This window comes from Symphalangus syndactylus, chromosome 6 (assembly GCF_028878055.3).
Source record: "Symphalangus syndactylus isolate Jambi chromosome 6, NHGRI_mSymSyn1-v2.1_pri, whole genome shotgun sequence".
In the NCBI taxonomy this organism is placed as follows: Eukaryota; Metazoa; Chordata; class Mammalia; order Primates; family Hylobatidae; genus Symphalangus; species Symphalangus syndactylus.
Window position 1 is genome coordinate 24,608,765 of NC_072428.2, and position 16,145 is coordinate 24,624,909.

A 16,145-nucleotide genomic window follows, 5' to 3' on the forward strand; every position below is an offset into this window, starting at 1 on the left:
TCTCTGCATAAAATACTTTAATGGCTCCCCATTACCCATGGGAGAGAATCCAAAATTGTGAGCTGGAAATCACATCATGATCTGCCTCTCTCAGAGGGCTTCCCTCCTTTATCCATATTTAATCTGAAGTTTTAATAAAATAGTCAGATGCTTGCATCTAATTATAGTAAATGTGTTTGTACTTAAGATAATTAAGATGAGAAGCTATTCCATACCAAAAAAAAAAAAAAACCCACGAGATCATGAAAAATCAGAAATATGGTACAGGTAGAATCTAGAATAAAAATTAGTGTCAGGATAAATAATAACAGACCAGAGTTTCTTGGTATTGATTAGAGAAAGAAGGTGATAACCTTAATTGTATTAGGGCTAACATGACAAAATAAATAATAGATTACTAATATATAAAATGTATATATTTTTCACAGGTGAGTTTGGCTTTCATTTTGACTAAGTCATAAAGCCTACAAGAAGGTTAGAAAAGGAAACTATTATAAAAGACTATAGAGAAGTTGTGTGATAACCCCTTGAAAAGACAATTTCAACATTTAACTTTTATACATAAAAGTATTAATGTGCTATAATCATTTAACAATATATAGGAAAGATTTTTTTTTTTTTTTTTGAGATGGAGTCTCACTCTGTTGTCCAGGCTGGAGTGCAGTGGCGTGATCTTGGCTCACTGCAACCTCTGCCTCCCGGGTTGAAGTGATTCTCCTGCCTCAGCCTCCCGACTAGCTGGGACTACAGGTGCGTGCCACCATGCCCAGCTAATTTTTTGTATTTTTAGTAGAGAGGGGGTTTCACCATATTAGCCAAGATGATCTTGATCTCCTGACCTCATGATCTGCGTGCCTGGCCTCCCAAAGTGCTGGGATTACAGGCGTGAGCCACCACACCTGGCCAGAAATATTTTTAAAATAAACTTTATTAATAAAATTAATTAAAGTCTCTGCATTTCATATGTCTTCATAATTTATTAAAGTTTAGATACAAATCTGTTAAGTTTCAACTCTTCTGTTACAAATGTGTAATTCACTACACTCTTCTTGAAGGAATTGCACTATTGCATTGAAACCCATTTCAATTAATTATGTAATTGGAAATATGGCGTAAAAAAAATGCACAGGTTGGGTAAATTATTCAGTAACTTTATATTTTTTTTCAATCAAATTTCCTTTGCTATTTTGTTGTTGTTGTTTTGAGCTGGAGTCTTGCTCTGTAGCCAGGCTGGAATGCAATGGCGTGATCTCGGCTCACTGCAACCTCCGCCTCTGAGGTTCAAGCGATTCCCCTGCCTCAGCCTCCCAAGTAGCTGGGATTACAGGTGCCCACTACCACGCCTGGCTAATTTTTTGTATTTTAGTAGAGACAGGGTTTCACCATGTTGGCCAGGATGGTCTTGATCTCCTGACCTCGTGATCCACCTGCCTTGGCCTCCCAAGTGCTGGGATTACAGGCGTGAGCCACTGCTCCTGGCCTAAACTTCCTTTGCTATCAGGACCCTTTCTTTCTGCAAAACTTTTTGTAAAAGGTTTCCAGTATTACGTGTTAAAGTACCAATTTATGCTTACATGGGTATATATATTGAAATCATTTTATAATTTGTTTAGTAAGATCAAAATCAAGAATATCAGCAGCTCCTTGAAAGTGCCCTCAGCTCCTTTCCAGACACTCCCCGTGAAGACAGTGTCCTGTGTTTCTTTCTAAAAGTCTATTGTAACAGTCTTTCATATCAGATTGCAGTCCATCTGGAATTGATTTTTGTTTACGCTGTGAAGAAGGGGTCAAGATTTACTTTTGTTTTTCATATGGAACATACAGATACCAGTTTTGACTGAGTACTATTTATTGAAAAGCACATCCTTCCCCATCTGCACTAGTGTTATTTTTGGCATAAGTCACAGGTGATCATATACGTATGGGTCTGTTTCTGGACTCTTTTCTGTCCTGTTTGGTTACAATGATCTGTCCTTGTGTCAATACCACAAATGTTGATATAGGGTAGTCCTCCAACATTGCTATGTATAAAGATTATTTTTTGGGGGCTGGGTGCTGTGGCTCATGCCTTTAATCCCAGCACTTTGGAAGGCCAAGATAAGCGGATCACCTGAGGTCAGGAGTTGAGACCAGCCTGGACAACATGGTGAAACCCCATCTCTAGTAAAAATACAAAAATTAGCCAGGGGTGGTGGCATACGTCTGTAATTTCAGCTATTTGGGAGGCTGAGGCAGGAGAATCACTTGAATACCCGAGGTGGAGGTTGCAGTGAGTCAAGATTGATCCACTGCACTCCAGCCTGGGTGACAAAGGGAGATTCTGGTTTTTTTTTTTTTTTTTTTTTTTTAGATTATCTTTTCGGTCCTTTGCATTTTTTTATTTAACAAAAATTTATGCTGGGATTTTTATAGGGACTGCATTGAATATAAACATAAACTCTGGAAGAGGTGACACACCAATTTATATTTGTAGTAGCTTTAGTTAGACTTTCAAAGTTGTGCAGGATCACAGCAGTTCTTAATTGGGTAGGACTATGCAGAGCATTGTTGAATGCCAGAATACCCTAGCCTCATGCATTAAATATTACTGACAATCACTGTAATAACCAAAACCATGTTGATATCCAAGAACTGAAAAAGTTCATCCAGTAATGTTTCTTTCCTACGGCTGAAGTCTGTAATTCCTATTGTTCATTATTTAATAATCATTTACTTAGTATCTAATAAGTGATCGTTTCTACTTCTTATCAATTTTGACATTTATATCTAGCTAATTGAATTTATTTCATAGTACAGATGGAAGAAATTTCTTTAATTATTAAATTGTGAATTCTTTAAAATAGAAACAATGTCTTATTTTTGTATCCCTAGTACCCCCATACGGTAGGCTTTTAAATAGATGTTTAGCAAATTATCTTCATAGACCATAAAATAATTTTAATTCATCTAGAACATTAATCTTAAAATGCCCATGGCCTTGGAACCTGCAGAAACGATGATGGATTCAAATGTTCATGAAGGAAAATTTCATTGGTGTTTCACAAAATTTAGAAGAGCTTGAGCCTGTTTCATCTGTCCTAGAGTAAAATTCAAAATAATACACTCAGTTTGCCAATTTGAAACTTCAACAGTATGGCAGTTTTAACACAGCTTTTAAATTATATTTTTAAAAATGGAAACCTCATACTTCGAAGTGGTACAAAAAATTATAAACTTGAAAATTTTTCAAAAGCTGTGTGAAAATTAAAAAACTCCAAACTTTGTATTTTTAATCAAGCTTACACAAGACACCATAAAAGCTCCTAAAGAGTTGCACAGCAAAAATCTCAATGCTTACTTACAAGATATGCCATAGAAAGAAACTACACATTTGTGTGTAAAATAAGCTGTTCTAAAAATACATTACATGGCTAATGTTAATAAAAAAGGATACAAAAATAGGAAGAAGAATGGTGACTAGCTAAGCTTGGGCTTTGTGGGGAGGAGAGGGAAGGTAAAGAAAAATAAATAAATTTATGTAACTATAAATAAAATATTTGGCTAGTACCAAATATACTGATTCAGTGAAATATTTTGGCACTATGGGTGAAATAAAGGCACAGAATATATACTTTCTGACCTCAAGAAACTTACAGTCGAATGGGCAAGGTAAGTGTCGAAATAAGTAATAACATAAATAGAAAGTGATCAGTACATAAATATTTTATAGTCCAAATGACTTTCAAGATGCAACTCAAATATCTTCCTTCTGTAGCTTTCCCTGAACAACTGCCTCATTATTAGTCTTTGTACAGTATTTTCATACCTAACTCTATTTTTGTACCAGTCAATTTCTATTATAGTTGTTTATATGTCAGTTTTCTCTACTAGACTATGAGCTCTTTATGGGTAGGAGTTGTGTTAATACATATTTGTATCCTCACAAAAGACCCGGCACATGGTAGTATTTCTTATACTTACTCAACTTGAGCTAATACAGTATCGTACAAAATGTACAAAAATGAGAGAACTGAACAATGAATGCCAAGGTGCTAATTTTACAAATATAAGACAGTAAGCATCCTGGAAGTGTGACTGAAGTAGTGCTACCAGACTTACTGCTTCTGCACCTTTCTAACAATAGCAGCTAGTGAGGAAGGCAAATATGTAAACAAGCACCTATGAGTCTTATTGATGGGCCACTAATTTTACAGCCTTGAGTAATCTATGATTCTTCCTCCTCTTTCATCATTCAGATCCTGGCAAATATCAAGTACAGTATCAAGTACAGCTCTTCATTTAAATCTTAGATTTGTCAATAGCTTGGCTGAAACTGTTGCATACTTGGATGGGACGCTGACATTACAGAAGCACTAAATCAACATCAGTATCTACTTACCTTTAGACTTGTTCTCTTTGAAATATAAAGCCCTAGGCCGGGCACGGTGGCTCATACCTGTAATTCCAGCACTTTGGGAGGCTGAGGCGGATGAATCACCTGAGGTCAGGAGTTCGAGACCAGCCTGGCCAACATGGTGGAACCCCATCTCTACTAAAAATAGGAAAATTAGCTGGGCATGGTGGTGGGCACCTGTAATCCCAGCTATTAGGGAGGCTGAGGCGGGAGAATTGCTTGAACCCGGGAGGCGGAGGTTGCAGTGAGCCGAGATCGTGCCACTGCACTCCAGCCTGGGCAACAAGAGTGAAGATCCAGCTAAAAAAAAAAAAAAGGAAAGAAATATAAAGCCCTATTTGTTCAAGCACCTATCAGTTTTCTTTTACATGCACTGTAACCATTTCCTCACTGATGTATCTTCTGTCTATGTTCTTCCAGATCATCAAAAATGTTACTTTCCCTTTCAATCTTCTTCTAATTTGCCTTCAAACAGATGTAACATCTCTCTCCTTAAGTCTCACAGCATTTTATCCTTCTTTATTATACTTAGGATATTTTGCCCTGTATTGATTTTTGCACATCTATCTAATCTCTTCTACAACTGTATTCACTTTTCTGGTGGAAAAATGGTGTTTTATTTATTTGCTTTATACATCGCAGGTGTCTAATTTTCTGAACTGATTTAGACTAAGCATACTTTACTGTGATATGCACGTTTACAAACAATTCTATACGGTATAATGCAAAGCTTGGGCACGTAACAAATCAAACCCTGTTTTTGCTGCCCTTCCAGAAACCCCATTCACAACGCAGAACCAAGCCTAATTATACATGACTGTTAGATGAATTGAAAATGCTTTTCTCTGTTCAGCTTGAATATATATTTCAGAAGGAGAAAAGCCTGAAATCTTATTTCAGACCTATCCTCAATTCCCCTCATGATACAAAGTCAAATTTCAAAAAAAAAAAAAAGATCTAAATATGTGAGTGTAAATTTTTACAAAAATAGAAGTTACGAAATTGGTTAATTTCAACTGTTACTAATGAGTCGGGATATACTGACATTTATAAGTTTTGCCAAGAAAACTTAACCTCAGGTTAATAAAGGTATGATCACACTTTATCTTTTTTTAATACATCAGCTAATTCATACCTCAAAAATATTTAATTTGGAAATACCTGAGCTCCTCAGAATAAATTAATTATATTTTACATTGAGTTTTTACAGTCCCTAACAGTTGTATTTCAACATGATCACTTTGCATTAAATGAGTCTACCTTAGAGTTCTTCCTTAACAATTTCATTACTAAACACTGCAAAGAAGCTTTTCATGATGTAGGTTCATCTACTGTGCAGCCTATTGAATACAACATTAGAAGATTAAATACAACCTTGTCTATTGCATACAACATTTTCTAACACTCAAGGGCAGTGAATTTAAACATATTTCAATTGTCAAACCGTTACTTCAAATGATATGTATGAAACAAATAAAACACATATGCCTGATTCAGGTAGGGGTGAGTATATTGAACTTGGTGTTTTCCTTGCCCTTTGCTTCCTTCTTGCTTATACCCCTCCACAACCCCTATCTGAAACTCAAACCAGCAATTTCAGAGGATCTTCTGTGGAACCACTGGGGCCATAGCATTTTGCAAACCAATGCTCTAGGGTAAATTTGTTTCAAAAACTAATGATGCAAATGCAGAAATATTTTCATAAATATCATTTTAGCAAGATGGGATTCTTGCCAGTTTCAAGATGTATTATATTTAACTCAATTCCTTCTGTATAATAAAGAACCAGTAAGTGCTTAATTTTCTTCACAATGATGTTACAATAATAAAAAGTATGTTGGAGACTTCTGGTTTCCAGTCCTGCATGTAATGAACTCGGAAGGTGTCATTCCTGTCTCCACAAGCAAAAAGCTGAACAAACTGAAAAATCAACAAATCTTAGATCCATCAGATAACTGGGGTCACAGGGAAAACCACTGCCCTCTATGATTGTAGAGATGATAGGTAGATACAGAGAATCACAACTTACCCAAGTAAAAGCCCAGGAAAAAAAAATTTTCCACAGCGACCAATACCAAAAGAGTAGGAAAATCTAAACTGTAAAAGACAAACTGTTGGAAGCTCAGGGTGGACATTAGAGAGTACACAACTCCAGGGGGACCTAGCCCTAGGAATGAAAGACACAATACTGTCAAGATTTCAGTTCTTTCCAACTTGATCTATAAATTCAACGTAATCCAAATAAAAATCCAAGCAAGTTATTTTATGGATATTGGCAAACTGACTCTAAAGCTTATATGGAAAGGCAAAAGACCCATAATAGCCAACGAGATACTGAAGTACAAAGTCGCAGGACTGAAACTACCTGTTATGGGCTGAATTGTGTCCCTTCAAAATTCATATGGTAAAGCCCTTACACATAGTATCACATAATGTAAACATATTTGGGTTTGAGTTCTTTGAGGAGGAATTAAGTTAAAATGACGTCTTTAGGGTGCGCCCTAATCCAATATGACTGGCGTCCTTATAAGAAAAAGAAACTTAAACTCAGACATATGCAAGCACAGAGGGAAAACATAGGGAGAAACAGTCATCTACAAGCCAAGTAGAGAGGCCTCAGAAGAAATTAACCCTGCTGATATCTTGATTTTAGACTTCCGACCTCCAGAACTGTAAGAAAATAAAATTCCTATTGTTTAAGTCAGCAAGTGTGTGGTATTTGTTGTGGTTGCACTAGCAAACTAATATACCGCCTGACTTCAAGGTATAATATAAAGCTACCATAATCAAGACATGTGGTATAGTCTTGATTATGGTATATGTGGTACATGAATATAGATTATGGTATATGTAGTACATGAATATAGTCAACTGAACTTGAATATAGTTGCATGAATATAGTCAACAAACAAATGGTATATAAAATATACAAAGAACTTTTAAAATTCAACAATAATAGAAAAACCAACTTAATTTAAAAATGGGCAAAAGATGTGCATAGATAACTCACCAAAGAAGACAGATGGATGGCAAATAAACATATAAAAAGAAGTTTCATATCATATGTCCAGAAAACTGCAAATTAAAACAATAATGAGGTGCCACTCTCATTTTCTACATTTTAGAAAAATGGCTAAAATCCAAAAACACTGATAACATCAAATGCTGACAAGGATGTGGAGCAACACGAACTCTCATTCATTGCTTGTGGGAATTTAAAATGGTATAGCTACTGTGGAAGTCAGTTTGTCAGTTTCTTACAAAATGAAAGATGCTCTTATACAATCTATCAATTACACTCCTTGATATTTACCCAATGAGTTGAAAACTTATGTCCACACAAAAACCTGCACATGGATGTTTATACCAATAGCTTTATTCATAATTGCCAAAACTTGGAAGCAACCAAGATGTTCTTTTGTAAGTGAACGAATAAACTGTAGTACACCCACACAATGGAATATTATTTAGCACTAAAAGAAATGAGTTATCAAGCCAGAGAAAGACATGGGAGAACCTAAAATGCATACACACACACGCACACACACATAATGTATACAATAAATAACAATTATTTATTAATTTTGAGACAGGATCTTGATATGTCACCTAGGCTGGAGTGCAGTGGTGTGCGACCACGGTTCTCTGCAACCTTGACCTTTTAGGCTCAAGTGATCCTCTCACCTCAGACTACTGAGTAGCTGGGACCACAGCTGCACACCACCACAGCTGGCTAATTTTTAAAATTTTTTGCAGAGACAGGGGTCTCATTTTGTAGTCCAGGCTGGTCTCAAACTTCTGGCCTCAATCAATCCTCCCACCTCAGCCTCCCAATGTGCTGGGATTATAGGCATGAGCCACCGTACCTGGCCTTAAATGCATATTGCTAAGGGAAAAAAAGCCAATATGAAGAAGCTACAATCTACGTAATTCCATGGCATTGTGAAAAAGGCAAAATTGTTTATTGAAACAGTAAAAAGATCAATAGTTGTCAGACATTAGGGGAGGGAGGAAAGAAGGGGGAGAGAAAGATGAATAGGTACAGAACAGGGGATTTTTAGGGAAGTTTCACAATTCCATATGATACTGTGATGGGAATACGTGTCATTATACATTTGTCAAGACCCACAGAATGTCAAAACAGAGTGAATCTTAGTATAAAGTATAGACTTCAGTCAATAATAATGTATCAATTCTGGCTCACCAATTGTAACAAATATTCCACACTAATTCAAGATGTTAATAATAGGGGAAACTGAGGAATGAGTGTGGATGAGTATATGGGAACTCTATATTTTCTTTTCAATTTTTCTGTAAGCCTTTTAAAAACTCTTTAAAAAATCTATTAATTAAATAGTTTGCTTCAATGTTAAATATTTCATTCCATTCTTGTTTTAAATCACATTGGCATAACCTAAAGATCTATTTTTGTAGATTATAATCAACTACTATAACCATGAAAAAACTTGGAGTATTTTCTAAATTTCAATGTACTACTTAATATAAAGCAGAGGTCTTAAAACTGGAAAATGCATCCCCTTTGGGTTTTACAAAGACTTTTCAATAGCTACCTGGGCATGGGCAGTTTCAAAATAATTCAATTTTGAGATCCTCAGTTTTCACAGTTATTCTCTACTAAAATTAATCTACTTGAAAATGTACCTACAGTCTGCAAGTTCTCCTTTCCCATTTAATTGAACTTGGCAAAAGAAGGCATAGCTCTCACCCACCCTGGACCTTGGTGTGTGTTGCATTGCTCCTAAGGGAGAGTCCCATAATTGCAAAACAGACAAACTAAAGGGGCTTGCGTTTTGTTTCATGATGACCATGGGACACACTCATGGCAACAGAAAGTGAGGAGATTGTCCTGGAAACTGTTTAATTAGAATTTAAAAATGAAGTTGGACTTTGTTCTCATCAATTTGACAATGATTGCCAATTAGACTATATTACAAACCTTTTCTACTAATTGAATGAGCTAAGCCAATGCTGCATGATTTGGATGGAAATATATTAAAGCATATATTTAATAGGTCAGAAATTATACCCTTTGTCACTATTTAAACATATAATAGAAAACTTTATATCAACTTAAAAATGTGTGAGGAGGTACATGGTTTTAAAAAATGATGTAAATATAAATAAAAATATTGATAATTGAATGAAATTTGCTAAACTTGGCCATAACCCAAAAGCTACAAAGAGGGCTTGGCCTTTGGAGTCTCTTACGGGCTTGAATTGGAGCTTAGTCATTCATTTGATACATGATTTTGGGCCAATGACTTAACCTCTCTAAGCCTCTTTATCTCTCTAAGAACTAGCTGTGGGGATTAAATAATACCAGCAAAGTGCCTATACAGTGTCTAACATTTAGTACCTACTAAATAATAGCAATAAATGATATTATTTCAACTAGTATAAGCTTCCAAATTCATTCATTCTTGTATATAATTTAAATAGGGAAGAAGAGAGGAAACAGCTTGAGAGAAACTGAGACATACAAACTTATTTTTCTGAGCACCTTATCGTATGTAAGATACTGTTCTAAACAGAACGGAATGTATAAAAATCCTTGTTCTTGTGAAACCTACATCCTAGTACAGGAAGATGGAAAGTGAACATAACAGATATGAAAATTATACAGCATATTAGAAGGTGGTGAGTGCTATGGGAAAACATGAAGCAGATTAAGAGTGATTGGCAATGGCAGAATGGGGATAGATTGCTATTTGGAAAACAAGAGTCAGGAAACCCTCATTAAGAAGGTGATATATGAACAAATATTTGAGGGCATTGAGGAAGTTAGCTATGAAAAGATCTGAAAGAATAACATTTCAGGCAAAAGAAACAGGCAACAAAGGCCCCGAGGCTTACTGTGTTCAAGCAAGGAGGCCAGTGTGGCTAAAATGGAGCAAATGGTGGGCGAGGAATAAAAGATGAGATCAGAGAGTAAAGGCAGCCAGGTCACGTAGGATCTTGGTGGCCACTTAAGGACTTCTGAGTAAGATGAAGAATCAACACAGAGTCTGAGCAGTGAAATGACATGATCTGTCTCATGTTTTAAAAGAATCATCCTCTTGGCTACTGTATGAGAACAGACTGAAGGAGGTCAGGGTTAAAAGAAGAAATCTAGTTAGGAGGCTTGGACTGAGTGGTCGCATTGGAGGTGGTAAAAACTGTTTAAATTATGAATATATTTTAAAGCAAAGCCAACAGGATTTTCTGTCAGATTGAATGTTGGGTAAATAGTAATTGTTTTCTTCTATTTAAAGAGGGAAAAAATCTTTCTGTAAACACCTGAAAAAGATTGTATAACTACAGAGTTTTTAGAGGGAAGGGACTTCTTTCATAACTTCCACAGTATAAGTATCTAAGATGTTAAGTGAGAACAGAAACCATGTATAGCGTTTGCATTTCCCACAGTGCCTACATGATCACTTTAGCACTGTATATGCTTAATATATTTTTTAAAAAGATTAAATGTAGCCGGGTGCGGTGGCTCACGCCTGTAATCCCAGCACTTTGGGAGGCCGAGGCAGGTGGATCACCTAAGGTCAGGAGCTCGAGACCAGCCTCAACATGGAGAAACCCTGTCTCTACTAAAAATACAAAATTAGCCAGGCGTGGTGGTGCATGCCTGTAATCCCAGCTACTCGGGAGGCTGAGGCAGGAGAATTGCTTGAACCTGGGAGGTGGAGTTTGCGGTGAGCTGAGATAGCGCCATTGCACTCCAGCCTGGGCAACGAGAGTGAAACTCCGTCTCAAAAAAAAAAAAAAAAAAAAAAAAAAGATTAAATGTATTAATTGTTATACTACACTCCCTCTCATGACTCTTGGGGGCAACAATTCTGCCCATTCAATCTGTCACAATCTCTTCCCTGTCCTGCCCTTAACTCTTCACTTCTGACAGTGATGATTTTTCCTACGTGCTAAGAATGTATATGCTAAGGAAACCAGATGGAGAAATAACTGCCTTTTTGTAGTATTAGCAATAAAATAGAAAAAAGAGGGTTACAGTGGTAACCAAGCATTTAGCTTCCATAATTTCCAAAGCTTTGTCACTGCCACGTTGTGTACAAACATGCACACACTTTACAGTCCAAGTGCTTTTTTTTTTTTAACTAGGTACTAGAAACCTGAATTAATGAAGACATTGCTACTGCTATTATATGAAGAGGTAACATTCAGTGTTGTTTTACTAATATGGACAGAATGTTAATTCAGTTCTTAAATGTAAATTCTTTCAGAAATCCTGAGCTTGAATAAGTTTAACTTTATGAGTGCCTTCAGGTTTGAGAAAAAAGCCATGCCCTGGCATTTTTTTAAACAGCCCTTACATGAAGACTGCAGTGTTGTAGGGAAGAGGCTTTTATTTCCATTTACTTCCAATCCTAAAATGTACAACTGGTAAAATGAAGAAAAATGGTTGGCGGGTCAAACTAAAATGGTAACGCTTTTCACAGTTTTATAAATGAGACCTTCCTTTCCATATTAAATGTTTTAGCACAGCTTTCCAAATATACTCATTCCATAGACTTCTATTCAAATTAGATGCAAATAAGTTTTCTTATTTTCTACCTTTTATTTAACAAAATGTGTCAACTGAAGACATGGTGATGACTGGTTGCATCACACTTAAAGGTTTTTCTATTAAGTGGCCAAGGGCATGCAAGCAATCAAACGCACCAATTTGGAAACAATCTTTTCCATATTTTGTTAGTGAAAAATGTGTCTCCAATGTTCTGGTGTGAATCTTTATTAAATAAAATTTTCTATAATGCTTACAATGTTTAAAACGTTCTGAAAGGTTTATGAAATGATGTTCTATTAGATGCTCTATTAAATAAAAATTTCAAGAGATTCCACAGATTTTGTTCTACTGTTCACTTCCAATAGAAAACAATATCAATGATCCTAATTTCTCAAATGCTGTAAATAGAGTGATGAATTGCTGATGTATTCTCCATGCAGGATACCTCCAAAGGTCATAATTTGGTTTGTTTTTATGGCCACACACTACATTTCCTGTGGACCAAGGCAATCTTAAATAACCAGTTATATCTTAATAAGCAAGCAGTTCTCTAATATGGGCAATATTTTGAATGAATGTTTTATTATAATGAATAGCCCTTCTAAGAAATACTTCTCTATTTCTGTTACAGTAACCATGAACTAACTAGCATTTCATCAGATATCAAAAAAATCAAGAAGTAAATACTAGTGCATCATATTATATAGAAGAAATTCCAAACATATTTAGCATGTTTAAACACAGATTACCAGGTGTTCTCTTTTAAATAATTCATATCTATAGCATATAAAGTTTCAACAAAATTGTGGAGCTTATGATAGATAACTGATAATGGGACTATGATTTATGCACCAAAATTGTGGCAACTGAGATCTCATCAAAAACTACTGTCAGGCTGCATGTGGTGGCTCATGCCTGTAATCCCAACATTTTGGGAGGCTGAGGGAGGAGGACTGCTTGAAGCCAGCAGTTCAAGACCAGTGTGGGCAAAATAGTGAGAGTCCATCTCTACAAAAAACAAAATCAGCAGGGTGTAGTGGCACTTGTCTGTAGTCACAGTTACTTGGGAGGACAAGGCAGGAGAATCATTTAGAGCCCAGGAATTTGAGGCTGCAGTGAGCTATGATCACACCACTGTACTGCAGCCTGGGTGAGAGAGCAAGACACTGTCTCAAAAACAAACAAACAAACAAACAAAAAACAACCCACCAATGGCTCGCGCCTGTAATCCCAGCACTTTGGGAGCCCGAGGCAGGTGGATCACCTGAGGTCAGGAGTTTGAGACCAGCCTGGCCAACATGGCGAAACCCCATCTCTACTAAAAATACAAAAATTAGCTGGACATGGTGGTGCACACCCGTAGTCCCAGCTACTCAGGAGGCTGAGGCTGGAGAATCACCTGAACCTCGGAGGCGGAGGTTGCAGTGAGCTGAGATCACGCCACTGCACTCCAGCCTGGGTGACAGAGGGAGACTCCATCTCAAAAAATCAAAGACAAAAACAAAAAAACCCACCAAAACCCAAAAACTACTGTCATCCCTTTATAGTTTTATTAATTTCCAAGTTTTACATTTCCATGTAAACTTAGAATATCATCAACTTAAACTTAGAATATCATCAACTTATATGGAAGTCATTTGGGTGAACTGCATGTGATAACTGTTTTACTGAATTATGACTTTCTTTTTAAAAAGCTTACTTATTATTTTTTTATTTTGAGACAGGGTCTCACTCTGTCACCCAGGCTGGAGTGCAGTGGCACAATCATGGCTCACCATAGCCTTGACCTCCCTGGCTCAGGTGATCCTACCTCAGCCTTGTGAGTAGCTAGGACTATAGGTGTCCACCACCATACTCAGCTAATTTTTGTATTTTTTGTAGAGATGGGGTTTTGCCATGTTGCCCAGACTAGTCTCAAATTCCTGGGCTCAAGCCATCCGCCCACACCTTAGCCTCCCAAAGTGCCAGGATTACAGGTGGGAGCCACCATGCTCGGCTTGAATTATTACTTTCAATTCACATATGCTCAATAAAAATCATATCTAAAAAGTTATATAGGTTTTTCACAGCACTGGAATAAATATCATCTCTAAGAAATGCCATTATAACAAAATCACCTCATAACAAAAGACTTCTAAGTCTAAAGGACCGCTCCATTTTTTAAAAAAGTAATAATCGTACAACTTCAATAAACAAAACAATTTGAACAGTTCTTACAAACTTCTGCAACAGAGAAGACATTTATTGAATAATATAATAATAATACTCAGTATAGAGTGCAGTCATGCTGGCTCCATTGTCATAAATCACTCAAAACTGGGTCCAGATGGTAAGCTGGTAAAAGCCAGGGAGTGTCTTTACGGGGGGTATCCAGAGGTTTTCCTACCCCTATTAGATATCAGGGTTGAAGAGCAGACTGTTTAGTCATCAGCCTTGCTGCCCCAGCCCCCTCATTGACCTTCTAAGTTCCACCCAGAAAAACAAAAATGAACACTAAGCAGCCAAAAGCCAGTTTCTGCTTACAACAAAGTTCCTAATGGGAATGAGAGAACTGTAATACTGTAACAGACCTGGAGCTTGATGACCTATTTTAGCTGCTAGCAGCTAAACCTTAAGTCACATGGCTACTTCAGAGGTTCACAGAATTCTGTACGTAGCAGAGTCAGGCATGAAAAGTGCTTTTCACCGTCACTTGGCAAATAAGTCTTGTTGCTCATTTTCTACCTTGAGATGCTGCAGTCTTTTCTCACCAGGGAGCTCAATGTGCCATTAGAAAGGTTGTTGTGAGGATACATGTTTTGGTATCTGTGTCTAGTGGTCTGCATCTAAATATTCATATGTGTCTGTGAGGGCTATTAGATGCTAGGCTAGGCTAGGTGAGGTTTTTGTTGTATGCCTTTTAGTCCAACTGGAAAAAAGTAGGAAAGTGGAAAAATACCTTGTTTATAAAGACATAAAATCTTAGTTATGTCTCAATTTAGTAAGCTATTTATCTATCATGTCTTAAATCTCTGATATTATGTATAATGCATAATGTTTACTTTTAATGACTGATAATGTGTGATATTTTCTTTCAATGGTTTAAGTAATATGAAATAATCACATACTTCCCTTGGCAAACCTTAAATACTTTCTAACGGCACTAGGCTAGTTAAATCATTTTTGCTCTCAAGCTTGCCATGTCAAATGAGCTACAAAATTCATCTTTTAAGTTTTGTGCTTTAGTGTAAAGACACATTAACAATTTAACAATTTTTTTTTGGTCCAAAAAACTTCTAAGTGGATAGTTGTGATTCAATGTATAAATGTGTAAGCAAAGAAACCATTTTATGATTTATTTTATGGTTTTATTTTGAAAATTAGGGTGATGTGAAAGGAAACTAAGGCCCTTTAGTTTCTATCTGAAATCTTTAATTATAAGCACTATACAGTTGAAAGCCATCCTAAATTAGGTATTACCTTACCTCTGTTTACTTTTATATAATTATTCTGATGAACGATGTAATTATAGCATTATACAAAATAACTAACCCATTTTTTTTTATGTTTCCTAAGTGATAAACACATTATATTACATATAGATTAAGGCAATAAATCTCTAACTAAAATAGCTAACAGTAAATAAAAAGTAGGAACTATAATTCCTATTTCTTGGTTAGAAAAAAATAACCTTACGAAAAAGAATGACTTGGGGAAAATATTTTATAAATAAAATTTTAAGATATAATTATACTTTTCTAAAAAATATAAAAATGGTTATTTTAATACCCAATTTAGAGAACAAAATCTGAGAAACATGACACTGTGGTCAAAGCAAAAGGCTCCCTTTGCTTGAAATTTTCGCTTTGTATTATTGTGGAGTGTCATGGAGACAGAATCACAATGTGACATTTTTGTCCTCATCTTTGATGTCCCTAGCATAAAATTATTACTCTTACAGAAAGAAGGAGTCTCTTATTTGGAAAACAAACAGTTAGAAGGATAGCAGAGTGGCTGCAAATCTTCTAAAGGAATGGTAAAAGATGGCAGGGACACAACACTTCGCAAACTGAATTTTAAACAATGATTCAAATTATCATAAAATAATTAATCATGTTTCAGTCAAGTGATAATAGATATAAATGTCAATTGACTAGGAACAATGAATATGTAAGCCCATGGGATATTACTATCCAATGTTATCAAGATGTTATCAACTTGGCACCTCCCTTCCATTTGAAG

At 36.1% G+C, this 16,145-nt stretch overlaps 1 protein-coding gene, 1 long non-coding RNA gene and 1 pseudogene across 9 annotated transcripts in view; 1 reads left to right on the forward strand and 2 right to left on the reverse strand.

Annotated features, from left to right (window-relative positions):
* ELP4 (elongator acetyltransferase complex subunit 4) overlaps positions 1-16,145 on the reverse strand; it is a 252,778-nt gene that overhangs the window by 91,055 nt on the left and 145,578 nt on the right. The gene's annotated exons all lie outside the window — the stretch shown is intronic.
* Positions 1-16,145, forward strand: part of LOC134736989 (uncharacterized) — a 190,979-nt gene that overhangs the window by 75,066 nt on the left and 99,768 nt on the right. The gene's annotated exons all lie outside the window — the stretch shown is intronic.
* LOC129484280 (putative uncharacterized protein encoded by LINC00269) lies at positions 223-4,385 on the reverse strand (annotated as a pseudogene).